This window comes from Scardinius erythrophthalmus, assembly GCF_964197995.2.
Source record: "Scardinius erythrophthalmus genome assembly, chromosome: 7".
NCBI lineage: Eukaryota > Metazoa > Chordata > Actinopteri > Cypriniformes > Leuciscidae > Scardinius > Scardinius erythrophthalmus.
The window spans coordinates 12354332-12367391 of record NC_138227.1 but is presented as its reverse complement, the minus strand read 5'-3'; positions in this window follow the sequence as shown (position 1 = coordinate 12367391).

Genomic DNA, 13060 nt, shown 5'->3' with positions numbered 1-13060 from the left:
ACCTTGAAGCAGACGGGCTACAGCAACATAAGAACACACCGGGTTCCAATCCTGTCGGCTAAGAACAGGAAACTGAAGCTACATTTCGCACAGGCTCACCCAAATTTGGAAAAATGTTGCTTGTTCTGATGTATCTCCATTTCTGCTGCGACATTCAGATGGTAGGCTCAAAATTTGTCGTAAAAAATTAAAAGCATGGATCCATCCTGCCTTGTACCAATGATTCAGACTGGTGCTGTTGTAATGGTGTGGGGATACACACTTTGGGCCCGTTAGAACTAGCTGAGCATCATTTCAACACCACAGCCTACCATATTGTTGCTGACCATGTTCATCCCTTTATGACCACAATGTACCCATCTTCTTATGGCTATACAGCAAGATAACGCGCCATGTCACAAGCTCAGACCACCTTAAACTGATTGTTTTTTTAACATGACAAGGAGTTCTCTATACTCAAATGGCCTCCTGAGTCACCAAATCTCAATCCAACAGAGCACCTATGGGATGTGGTGGAATGGGAGATTCGCATCATGGATGTGCAGCCGACCATCACGGATGTGCAGTCAATATGGACCAACATCTCTGAGGAATGTTTCCAGCACCTTGTTGAATCTATGGCACAAATAATTAAGGCAGTTCAGAAGGCAAAGGGGTTCCAGCCTGGTACTAGCAAGGTCCAAAGAGGCCGATGAGTGTCTGTCTGTCTGTCTATCTAGACAGAAGCAGAGCAGTAAAGCACCATCCGTCACCTGAAATACCCAATAAATAATCAGACCTATAGATGAAAATAGAGCGAATCCATGCATAGAATCCTATATCATTCCTGAAATAAAATCATTTTATGCTGAGCCAAAGTTTTGGAAGCTGGTCATGATGGAATACCATTATTTAGTGCTAGTCCTACCACATATGCAAACAGGAGTCATATACCTGCCAAATCCATTAATAATGCACAATAATAAAAACAAACAAAGAAAATTATTTATCATATATCTAAAAGTTGAGCTTGCCCCCATCTCACCTTCTCAACGTTTTGAACAGCCAAGATATCCCTGCATCTGTGCCATGCTGTGGATGGAGAAAATAATTTCGACTTAAGCAGTTACAAAAATTTTAAACAAAACAATACACACGTACAAATATAAAAAATAAATGAAAAATAACCAATAACTTGAAACGAATGGTTATCCATAATAAATAAAATAGAAAATGAATTTAAAAATAATAAATACAAATATGATATTTATCAGATGATAAGACACACCCATAATTCACACCCTGGTACCGGTATCATTTGTACTGCTGTTGTGCTGTATTTCAGAGAGATGTCTTAATAGAAAGCAGTGCATAGAGAAAGAGCAGGATGCTTTGTTTCGCTGTGTGGGGCTTCAGTGCTGCAGAGTGTTTCATGCTGAATACTCATTGAATAGAATCAGACAATAACAGTCGAAGCTTTGAGACAAAATGAATAAAGATAGACCTTGGCAGGCTGAGAGAGAGAGAGAGAGAGAGAGAGAGAGAGAGAGAGAGAGAGAGAGAGAGAGAGAGAGAGAGAGAGAGAGAGAGAGAGAGAGAGGGGGGGGGGGGTACGGATAAAAAGAGAGAATGAGAAAGACTGGACAACAAGATCGCCTACTGACTGTATGAATGTCCTTGAAACCAACAGAGGTTATAAAGAGATTGAGAAATGGAGGAGGAAAACAATGGGATGGAAATGAAAAGCAGATGGCAGAAAAAAACCCAAAGGAGATGAAACTCACACAAAATATATCTCACTCCAGGTTGCTCTGGGAACATAAACCAACAGTGGTTAAAGGGAAAGTTCACCCCTAAAATGAAAATTCATTATTACACTTATGTTGTTCCAAATCCGTAGGTGGTAATATTTTCTGTAGAACAGAAAAGGATATATTTTGAAGAATCGTTTCAGAGTTTATACATTCTAAAAGCACGAGTGCTTAAACTGACAAATTACAAATATATATAATTTTATATATATACAGTATATATATATATATATATATATATATATATATATATATATATATATATATATATATATATGCACTTAAAGTCAAAAACATATCAATAGCACAAAAGCAGTGAAAAGTGAAAATATTATTTAGCAAAAATCATTAATAGCTCAATTAAATGATACAATAAGTATTGACAATTGACAATTTCATTCATTTGATTAAATTATTTAGCATTTAACATCATCATTTACACAGAGCTAGTCATAAAAGGCGTTTAAAGCATTTTTTGACGATTTTTAAGGGACTGAACAAGTAACTTGAAATCATGTTATAAATTATAATATGAATTATTGTAAATATTTATTTAATTGCTTCTCTTTTTTTTTTTCTTTTTTTTTGACCACTATAAAAATTCTAATTTTATATTCCATCCAGAAAAAAATTAAAAATAAATCCTGTCTACATATTACACCCAACATAAGTAAATGGTCAAAATTAGTAAATGATGTCAGAACTAACATTTCTGTGTGAATTATTCCTTAAAAAAAATCAATTTGTAATGTCAGTAAAATGTGAACAATAAACTGAACTCTCATATTATACCAAACCACTAACTTTGATGGAGAGTGTCAGGGGAATAGCTAGTATAATGGTATAATGCACTTTATGATTTCGTTCACACTCACACACTCACTCACATACATATACACACACACACACACACACACACACACACACACACACAAATGGTAAATTATTACTAATGATAATGGTTGGCTCATACTATTCCCACCCATGAAACTGACAAAAACCACTAAGGGACTTTTGCTGTCCAATGAAATAAATGAAGACCTCTCTCTTCTATGAGCTCGGCACGCAGCATTATGGAAGTCAGTCAGTCAGTTCTGATTGTGTTCTAAGTGAAAACACTTTAACTGAGTCCAGCCCGGAACCATATAATTTGCTGTCAAAAAACATGGCTATTAAGTTTAATTGACAGTTGGCCATGGCCCAACAGTGGGGAAAAAAAGAACCACAGAATCAGATCTCTGACAGGGTGAGAAATTTTTTTCCACCAAACTGCCTGTCTGCAACTACTGTATATCATTTGACAATTTCAAATATATTATGACACATTTAATCGTAATTGACCCTTTCCCTTAAAAATAATACTGACAAATCCAACATATTAAAGTCAGCATGAAATGGATGTTTATTGTGATGTATATCTGAGTTCTTGAACAAGAAAATATGTATAGGGCGGGATTTGATTTTATCCAAGGGGAATTGATTGGATGGTTGAGGTTTGCTATTGGTCGATCTCATGTGAGTGACAGGTTGTCCCGCCTTCATGCCAGTAAACACATCATCAGAGAAGAGATGTTGCTGCGAGAGGGAGGGGGAAGTTATTTCGATTAAAGATTATGATGGCACATGAAAAGAAAAAAATCCTGTATTTTGATTTCATGCAGACTTTAATAGCCGTTGGTTTCCATATGAACAGACAAGATTTTGCTATTTTATAATGCAAGTCTATGGAGAATATGTGAGTTGTATACTGTTTTAAATACAGTTTTACAGTTTAAGTCAACAATGTAAAATAATTTATGATCATTTCTGTCATGAAACTCTAGATGGTGGAGGCTAATAGGTTCTCAACACAATCTGCTTGCAAACACATCATTCACTATAGGGCACATCTGATTGGTTCCTGATGCATCTGCAGCCAATGAGCTTGTTGCTCAACCTTCATTTGGTTTTGCAGTTAGCTGTAGTTATTTGCTGTAGCAGTAGTAGCACACTTTCAGAAACCCTCCACCTTTCCCAGCTCCACCTGTATAGATCTGTACGGGTAATTCATGTATGCTATTGTACAGCAGCAGTATGTCTTACTTGCTCACAGCAGTGTGTTGTGTATGTATTGACAGTAGCAAGCAGATCTATTCTGCCAAGACCAAACATATGGTCATATCCATTACCATGCCAAACACTCAGAGAGTTGTCATGACAGAATAACTTTTTTGTGGACCCCCTATATTCCTCATATAAAAAAGATAGTTGAGTTTTTTCTTTTTTTTCTTTTCATGTAATAGTAAAACCAGCAAATCAGAGCTGCTTGCATATTTTTGCATCTGATTTTCATCTGATCACTCCAGAGTCCAGATATAGTTGAGATTTGTGTTCTCTGACTGTAAACGGGGAACAAATTTTAGGCAGCCCATGCTAAGATAACCAAAGCGAATGGTCAGACTTTAGGATAAGCAGAAGTTATACTGTGATACCCACAGAGGCAGAACTATCAGCCCGCACCATTCCTCTGTCTACAGATTGACAGAATGTGATGACCTCCCTCTGGATCTACTGTTTCACACTAAAATTGCAACAGAAAAATATCCATCCAACAGTCCCCTCCATAAATCTTTTGTTTTCTCATTTCCACACTCTCTTTCTGGGCATTTGCACAGATCGTGTCCTTCGGCTGTGCATTTGAACAGTGCCATTAGAAGCACATGTTTTATATTATAAAAAGGGTTTATGTTTACTAATGTTATTATATGGATGTGGAATTTACTACTGTTCTTAACAGGATGTTGTTTACATTTGATTATGTAATGTGTTTACGACCAGTAATAATTCTATTCTAAAATGTGGCATTGGCTCTGATCCTGTCAAGAGTGTGTGCTTTCATTGTTTTAAACACAGCCAAGCTTATGTGTGTCTATGGCTGAGAGATATTCAGTCCTTGACAGGATAATTTGCATGGAACTTTTTTTCTTTCTTTTTTTTTCAGAAATTCACAGAATGAAACTCTCTGCACATTGTGCCTTATGTTTTCTGTCATGGCATTGTGACCTTGTGTTTGAATTTGTTTGCATGAGTCAACACAAGCTCATATCCAGTGGGCAGACATTTGTTTTGCTGCAGAAACATGGCCTGGGTCCACATGGGGAAAGGACAGCCTTGACAGAACAATGACCAGGTGAGTGGACTAAAATCTGCCTTAACTTGCTGAAAGCTTCACTATGAAGGACTCATGCTGTGATTATTATTTTATTTATTTTTTGCAATCAGAAATGTGAAGGCAAATGTATTAGGTGAAACACGTTTATTCCAATGCACCGCAACATTTTCCTGATGCATGACGTTATACACTCACCTAAAGGATTATTAGGAACACCATACTAATACTGTGTTTGACCCCCTTTCGCCTTCAGAACTGCCTTAATTCTACGTGGCATTGATTCAACAAGGTGCTGAAAGCATTCTTTAGAAATGTTGGCCCATATTGATAGGATAGCATCTTGCAGTTGATGGAGATTTGTGGGATGCACATCCAGGGCATGAAGCTCCCGTTCCACCACATCCCAAAGATGCTCTATTGGGTTGAGATCTGGTGACTGTGGGGCCCGTTTTAGTACAGTGAACTCATTGTCATGTTCAAGAAACCAATTTGAAATGATTCGAGCTTTGTGACATGGTGCATTATCCTGCTGGAAGTAGCCATCAGAGGATGGGTACATGGTGGTCATAAAGGGATGGACATGGTCAGAATCAATGCTCAGGTAGGCCGTGGCATTTAAACGATGCCCAATTGGCACTAAGGGGCCTAAAGTGTGCCAAGGAAACATCCCCCACACCATTACACCACCACCACCAGCCTGCACAGTGGTAACAAGGCATGGGAAAGATGCCTTGGTATCCATGTTGATCCATGTTCTCATTCTGTTTACGCCAAATTCTGACTCTACCATCTGAATGTCTCAACAGAAATCGAGACTCATCAGACCAGGCAACATTTTTCCAGTCTTCAACTGTCCAATTTTGGTGAGCTCGTGCAAATTGTAGCCTCTTTTTCCTATTTGTAGTGGAGATGAGTGGTACCCGGTGGGGTCTTCTGCTGTTGTAGCCCATCCACCTCAAGGTTGTGCGTGTTGTGGCTTCACAAATGCTTTGCTGCATACCTCGGTTGTAACGAGTGGTTATTTCAGTCAAAGTTGCTCTTCTATCAGCTTGAATCAGTCGGCCCATTCTCCTCTGACCTCTAGCATCAACAGGGCATTTTCGCCCACAAGACTGCCACATACTGGATGTTTTTCCCTTTTCACACCATTCTTTGTAAACCCTAGAAATGGTTGTGCGTGAAAATCCCAGTAACTGAGCAGATTGTGAAATACTCAGACCGGCCCGTCTGGCACCAACAACCATGCCACGCTCAAAATTGCTTAAATCACCTTTCTTTCCCATTCTGACATTCAGTTTGGAGTTCAGGAGATTGTCTTGACCAGGACCACACCCCTAAATGCATTGAAGCAACTGCCATGTGATTGGTTGATTAGATAATTACATTAATGAGAAATTGAACAGGTGTTCCTAATAATCCTTTAGGTGAGTGTACGTGCAATGACAAAAATATCACATTTTAAGGAATTTGATTGTCAGTTGATTACCTATCACATTTATTTTAAGATAAAGGACTTGTGGTTTTAACTTTCAACAAAGTTTACAAAAATGAACAGTGTGTTTGGGGTAAAAAAAGTTCCCTATTAATGAAGACTTAAAGGCCCATTTATTTATAAGGGGTCAATATTATCAATTTTCCATACTGTACATTATAATGTTGTGATTGCCAAATACAATTTACTTTTGTTAACAAAGTAGTATATATTTATAATATCAATCACTTATTGGTTAGTGGGCATAACCTTAAAATCAAAATAATTAAGAAAAAGTGAAACGATTTAATTTGGGGTTAAAAAATGTCCTCTCTTGAAAACAATTACTGTGGACAAAACTAAAAAACTAAAAATAAAAAAATAAAAACCAAACAAAAGACAAGAAATAGAGAAAGAGAGAGAGAGAGATTTAATCAAAAGGGCATATATTTTATTTTAATATATTTTTTCATTGTACTGCTTGCTTGCGTTACGTCTAACCATATGATGCATCAGATAGCGCTAATTTAATTATAATAATACCAGTGATTTGCCTGATGGTGAATAAGATAAAACATTTTTTTTTTTTTTAAATCACTGATGGAGGAAGGAAAATTAATTTCATAGGTTTAATAACAACTAAACGATTCCTTCTGCTCTGAGGCCAGTTAGTGACCTGAAACTAAATGTGTAAAAATGTTACCATTCATAATGGTGGCCAATGAGCAATACATTTATGTCAGTGTCATTTCACCAATAAGCAACTCTGTCCTGCAGGGTCTTGCTCTCAGTCTACCATAAAATTAGATCCGAGTATATATTATATCCTGTCAGAACTCCCATGATTCATAGCAGAAGCTGTTTTCGGGTCAGAGTGATTTTACATTTGCTTAACTTAACACCACTTTTGTTGATTGGACTCGCTTTTTTTGCAGCAGTCTTTTCAAGAAACTTATTTCAAGGATAATAAGGATAATAAGAGAAAGCTAAACTGAGGGGATGCTAGTGATTGTTCTTCCAATATAACTTTAAGTACTCCAAAAATATGGTTAGTTAACACATCTAAAAAGAAAGCACATAATGAATTCATTTATGACTGTCAAATCTGCGCTCCCTCAGATCTACCTTGTTCCTTTATTCACACTAAAACCTGTTAGAATCCATGTAATGACAGGGTCTATGGCGCTAATAGCATGTTTTACAGTAGCAGTCTTTAGCAGTCACAAGGAAGGTCTAACAGGGCTTATTAAGTGAATATTATGAGGCCAGACGACAGTTTAAACTAGACTGCGTGCTGTGAACTCATTATTTGATTGAAAAACTCACTCTGGAGACAGAATTCCCAGAATTCTCAATCTTCTCTGTACGCTTTGTAGTTTCAAAAATGACGTTAAGTTCAGGTTCTGTGAAATGAACACTGTTAGAATACAAAATACACAATGCATGCTGAGTTTAAAGGCCAAATTGAGAACTATAGTGACCTAAACTAACATATATATATAAACCAGTTGAGCACAAATGTTTTCAAAAAGGCTGTATTACTATAACAGTACCCTAAATAATATCTAACTAGCTATTTGGACTCAGTTTTATTTCACATTGACTTTAAAGGGGCTATATGTAAGAATTTTCATGTTAACCTCTTTTTTATTGTCAATGCATCAACAGTTTGTAACTAAACTTAAAAAAAAAAAAAAAACCTTCCCAGACTTCCTAGATTGTCTATAAAAATCTGTAGATTTTATTAAGGACTCGGGACGAGTTTTTGCAGGGAAAATTCAAAGGATGTGACGGTTACGCTCGCTTCCAAGAGCCTCTCTTCCGTTCAATGACACATGAAACGAATGCTTGTACGATGTTCAGGTTTATGTCGAAAGAGCCATTCTGTACTGTAATGTCAATGTGTCATGCAAAGAAAAGAGATGAATTCAAACTATAGTCTCACATAGCCATACTGTATAGTCTCAAATATACTTTATAATCAAACTATCATAACAGTGTAATTTTAATCACCTCATCTGTCGACATGATGCCTAAAGCGCAGAGCTATTTTGTTTTATTTTGTTATTGAGAGGAAAATGTGTAGCATATTCAGGAGTACGGGCAGCGTCTGCATGTTTGTTAACAGTATATCACTGCAAAGGTATTTACATCTTCTATTTACTTCTAAGCGAAAAGCAAAAAGCTTCTCTTTGAGTATATCAGGGCATTGAATCACGTTCAGTGTCTTATATGTTACAGTACGTGTGCATCAGGACGAGCAATAAGTTGCTAGCTGCAGTTCATTGAACGGCCTCAAGTGTCACTAATAACAAGGTTTTCTGAATCCTACAAATAGCCCATTTAAGCTCTCTCAAATGAAACGGTTTCCCTGCTCGGGTTGACATTTCTCTCTCTTTCACACTGCGGAGTGATCAAGTCATGTCTCATGTGTAGCTGGTTATTTGCGACTCTTGCGTTTGCCTGATCCGACACCAGACACAGCAGCTCGAAGCGCAGGTGTGAGCCAGGGGAAGGGGGAAGGAGATTGCTTGCCAGAGCATGAACTGAGGGATCATCCATCTGCTCTTCGCCTGAGTCAGTGCTTACACCAACTCTGGCTGCTGTTCTCCAACTCTCAAGGGTGATTATGGGAAATGAAGTCTTCGACAGTCTGATTCCTAGGGGTTTTAGTCCCTGCCGTTGTGCTTTCAGAGGTTTGTGCAACTCAGTTTATGCCTTGAGATCACTCAAGCAATGTTCTGAAGGTGCTAAAGATTAGCTCTCACCGTCTGACACGCGGCTCGTTCGACTGAAGGATGTTTCAAGCTCTGTTTGGCCACTAATTGATCAATTATTTGAAAACATGCTGATAAACAAGGGCTATCGAGAAGACACTTAAGCTTCTGGAAGCTACATTGGGCTGGAACGGAGCTGCTCAAGGCTAACTGGAGATCTTTTTTTTTTTTTTTCTGGAGGATGAGCTGATTTCGATACTGCAGTGTTTGAATAAACCGAACATTATCATATGTTTGTGCGAACCACATTTTTCTTAATGAGAATTGGCTACTCATTATCTGGCACTTTGCTGACTGGGTTGTACTTTTTCATGCTCTCTTTTCTTTTTTTTTTTTTTTCTTTTTTTTTTACTTCCAGAAAATTATATAGGCATTTGCTGAATATGGTTATTTAAGTATTAATATTTTTAATAAATGATGGTTCATTCTACTTTGTGCACACTTCCTAAACTGCACGGATAGTATACCAATAATCAGCAATCACTAACAGCCAATTAAAAAAAATGTGGTTCACACAAACACATGATAATGTTTTGTTTGTACATTTTGTACAGCCCAAACCTAAACATTAAAATCAAAAGTACATTTTTGAATGACCCAACAATTCCTTATGATTTCTCCATCTTATGCAAACTCCTATGAGACCAGGTTGCATGGACTGACAAGCGTGAGTTCAGTTAAACTGGTGATTATAGTTTTCAACGTATGGATTTGGTAAAAAAAAACCCTTTCAAAAGCCTAAGTTTAAATAAGTTTAAGTTACCATGCCATTGATCATGTATCACTCCAGGTCTATTTTTGCAGAACACCCCTTTTCTTCACTTATAATTCTTATTTGCATCATTTAGTGAGGATTTTTCCATCTGATAACTCATTAATCTGTGGGTTAATGCAACCTCTGGTGTCCAATCAAGAAAAAAGGGCACATTTACAACACATACAATTTGGAAAGCCAGATATTTTCCTTCTATTAACAGCCCCCCTGGATATTTGGTCTGAATAGACTTGTTCATAACACAAACTCAAAGCTGAAAGCAGTTGTAAGATCTCTTTTAAGAGGCAAACTTTAGCCCTTTTGGTGAGTTGGGCATGCAAGACATCGATTCCTCATTTAAATTCCTCTGGACAAAATGATTCAGATAAATGAAGAAAGATCAATATCATGGATTGCTTATCTTTTTTTAGATCAGTTCTCTGACAAGACAATGAATGGCCGAAAGGAGTGAGTGGGTGTCTGTTCAAAGATGTAACTATATGCGATCAAGGACTCAAACTGAGGGGCGTCGATAAATTTGATCCAGAGAGAGCTTTATCCGTCAGTCCCGGTGAATACAGCGCAGCGGGACAGGCCACCATTGGCTGACTCCATCTTTGATCTACATTCCCACTGAGTCCCAGACACTAACTCCAGAGTCGTGACCAAACCCCTGGGGGGACCATCCACAGGGGTCTCTCTGTCTACAAGGTATTAAAAGCAATATTTTCTGGCCTGCTGTTGGAGAACGTAGACACAAACTCATAATCAGAACCTGAATTTTGATGTATTGTGGGAAGAGACATCAAAATTACCATTACTTTGGTACAAACAAAAATAATTAAATGTTGTATCAATGTTTGAGCATATAAACAGCCAATGTCCTAGTAATGTGCAAGCTGATAAGCAGCTAGTTAATAGTGAAAATTGGACCCCAAACTAAAGTGTTACCAAAGTTTTTTAAAATCAGTCAGATGATGCTGATTAAGAAATCCAATCACTTATCAGGGATGACGTATTTTTTGTAGGCCAACCCAAAGAGTGATCACTTTATGAACTTTTTGAAGCATCAAAGTGGTAGTTGCGTGGCTGTTAATGTAGGGACAGAAATTTCTCAGATTTCACCAAAAAGATCTTCATTTGTGTTCCAAAGATGAACGAAAGTCTTACGGTTTTGGAACAACATGAGGGCGAGTAAACGATGACAGAATTTTCATTTTTGGGTGAACTATCCCTAAGTTATAGTTTAAAGGGATAGTTCACTTTGAAATTAATTTTTGATATGTTTTAGCTTACCTCAAGGGCATCCAAGATGTAGGTGTCTTTTTTTCCGCAGTAGTTTCAATTTGGATATTTTTAGGTCAAACCGTTCTTGTCTGTCAGTCATATAATGCAGGTCGATGGTCACTGTATCAAAACACAAGCACAGAGTCCAAATTAAAACAATTCCCCATCGTCCAAATTAAACAATTCCCCATCGTAAGTACACATTGATGGCCTAAGACACGAAACGAGCGGTTTGTGTGAGAAAACGAACAGTATTTATATCGTTGTTATCTCTTGAAAACAGCACACGTCTAAATGATCTGACGGCGCGGGCAGGTATAGATATATATATAGATGTCGCCTTGGCTACTGCAGTTCATTGGAACGAAACCGTAGCCAAGGGACATCTAGTGTATATATCTATACCCGCCCGCGAGCGGGTATAGATGTATACACTAGATGTCGCCTTTGCTACTGCAGTTCATTGGAACGAAACCGTAGCCAAGGCGACATCTATGTATATATCTATACCTGCCCGCGCCGTCAGATCATTTGGACGTGTGCTGTGTTACAAGAGGTAAAAACAATATAAATACTGTTCATTTTCTCACACAAACCGCTCGTTTTGTGTCTTAGGCCATCAATGTGTTCTTACGATGGGAAATTGTTTAATTTGGACGATGGGGAATTGTTTTAATTTGGACTCTGTGCTTGTGTTTTGATACAGTGACCATCGACCTGCATTATATGACTGACAGACAAGAACGGTTTGACCTAAAAATATCCAAATTGAAACTACTGCGGAAAAAAAGACACCTACATCTTGGATGCCCTTGAGGTAAGCTAAAACATACCAAAATTTATTTTCAAAGTGAACTATCCCTTTAAGATCAGTTCTTAAAAAAGTGTCTGGCAAGAACAATATAAATGTTGCCACATGATTATATTATTCCATCAGAATAAAATTAGAGGAAAGAATTGAAAATATGACTGCTTAAAACCATCTTTTTACAAGCAACATAAATATTACTGATATTTCATATATAAACAAATTCTACTCTGAGCTGTTATATGTGGTGAGATCTCTCAAAAAAATAAGAGTTTAAAAGTTGTAATTACAACTTCAACGAGAATGTGAACACTTATTACAAGTCAGAACCTTATAATTACGTATTTCCAACATGGCGTGAATGCACTTTTGTGATATCACCGGTAAGGTCATGGGTTAAATTCCCATAGAATGCAAATGATAAAATGCACTCTTGATTGGAATGTAAGAAACTTCGGATAAAAGTGTCAGACAGTGAATGTAAATGTTTCAGCGGGTCCTGCCAAAGAGATGAATGGGAATACAAACGGATAACTCATTATTCGTTCTAAAGAAACCCAACAAACCTTAAAAAGTCCCATCCAGCACACATGGTTTTGACAGGCTCATATCAGGGATGGATTATGGGCCGCACCAGGTGGGTCCATCAGGAACCTTAAAAGCCTCAGGCCATGAGACTGCCAGACAAGGATGAACTCCAGGGTTCTCAGGGCATACGGTGCCAGCTGACCATTATACCCCCTGATCTCTCAGCATGTACACCATATGTGGGACACCTGCACCAATACAAGCTTTAAAGGCCTTCACAGAGTAACTCCAGAGCACCCATGTTCCTCTTAGATGACTATTAATAGTCTAACTAAAAACAGCCTTCAAAGCCTTAAAGTGATGAAAGTGGTGAAAATCAAGTTTTTAATGTTGTTTATATGACTGTGTGGTGTTTTTAATATGCTTTAAGACAAATTATGTGTAAATTCATCAGTCACAGCACTGTTGGGTATTTTCTCCTTAAAGCTGCAGTT